The 1106-nt window shown below is 48.0% G+C and overlaps 1 protein-coding gene across 6 annotated transcripts in view; it reads right to left on the bottom strand.

Moving 5' to 3' along the window:
- The window catches only part of rnf220a (ring finger protein 220a), a 204922-nt gene that overhangs the window by 80979 nt on the left and 122837 nt on the right, over nucleotides 1–1106 (bottom strand). The window lies entirely within an intron of this gene.

Below are 1106 nucleotides of genomic sequence, written 5' to 3'. Positions count from 1 at the left end.
ACCAGCAGCCTCCGCAGCGGCAGCAGCAGCCTCAGCAGCACGACTCCAGGCCATTTCTCATGGTGACTTCATAAAAGTCTGACCCCCCCCACCCCACGTAACCCCAACATACCCCCCACTTCACCCCTAAATAAACCTCCGTACCGTCCCCTCCCTCACCCTCACCTCCATCACTTCAGTGACGATGAACATAAAGGAACAGTTTGTCTGTTTGTCTGTTGTTGTTTAACTGTAAACGAACCAAAGGTGTGAATAAGTAAAAGTTGTGACTTACCTGTGAGGAAACAATGACCACACGCAGCCAACGTCAACACAGCAGAGGGGGAGAGAGGGCGGGGCGGAGGGAGGGAGAGAGGGGGGGAAGGACAGAAAAAAATATTTAGAAAATGTCAAACAAAATCACAGAATTCATCGTGACATCAAAACAACGATAAGAAATGAAACAGACGTGAGAATGTGGTGACGTGTTAACGTTAACGTTAACATTAACATTAACGTTAACGTTAACTTTAACGTTAACATTAACATTAACATTAACGTTAACACACAGCTTGTTTCACTACAATAGGATGTGTGTGTGTGTGTGTGTCACGGAAAACACACGTTTATACCAAATCAGCAGCAGCAAATATGCTGAGCGTATTACAAGACAAATGCTCGGCGGGGAGGACACACACACACACACTCACACACACTACATAAATGATCTAACTATGCAGTGAGAGAGCCGACTCATAAGAGCAGGAGTGTGAGGGGAGCTCAGCACATGTGAGCCCACCGCAGGCTAACTGCTCCTCCTAGACCAATAAAAAACAAATGCTCGATAGAGCAATATAAAGTGAAGAAAAAAAGAATAAAAAAAAAAAAAAAGCAGCCAAACACTCATCGGGAATATGATGGAGTCTGGTTTTCCCTCAGAAGGGGACGGGGGCCGGGGGCAGGGAGGGGGCAGGAAGAAAACAGGGATGCTCATTAGCAGCTAATGGGAGGTGTGAGTGCACTATCATGTAGATCATGGAGCGCTGATGGAAGGAGCCCAGTTTGCCCACTTGGCTGCGGCGTCTGCTGCTGGTGCTGTGCGTGCCTGCTGCTGCTGCTCCCGGGGG

The sequence above is a fragment of the Cynoglossus semilaevis genome, chromosome 20 (assembly GCF_000523025.1).
Source record: "Cynoglossus semilaevis isolate Cse_v1.0 chromosome 20, Cse_v1.0, whole genome shotgun sequence".
Classification (NCBI taxonomy): Eukaryota; Metazoa; Chordata; class Actinopteri; order Pleuronectiformes; family Cynoglossidae; genus Cynoglossus; species Cynoglossus semilaevis.
This window is presented reverse-complemented; position numbering and strand designations above follow the sequence as displayed.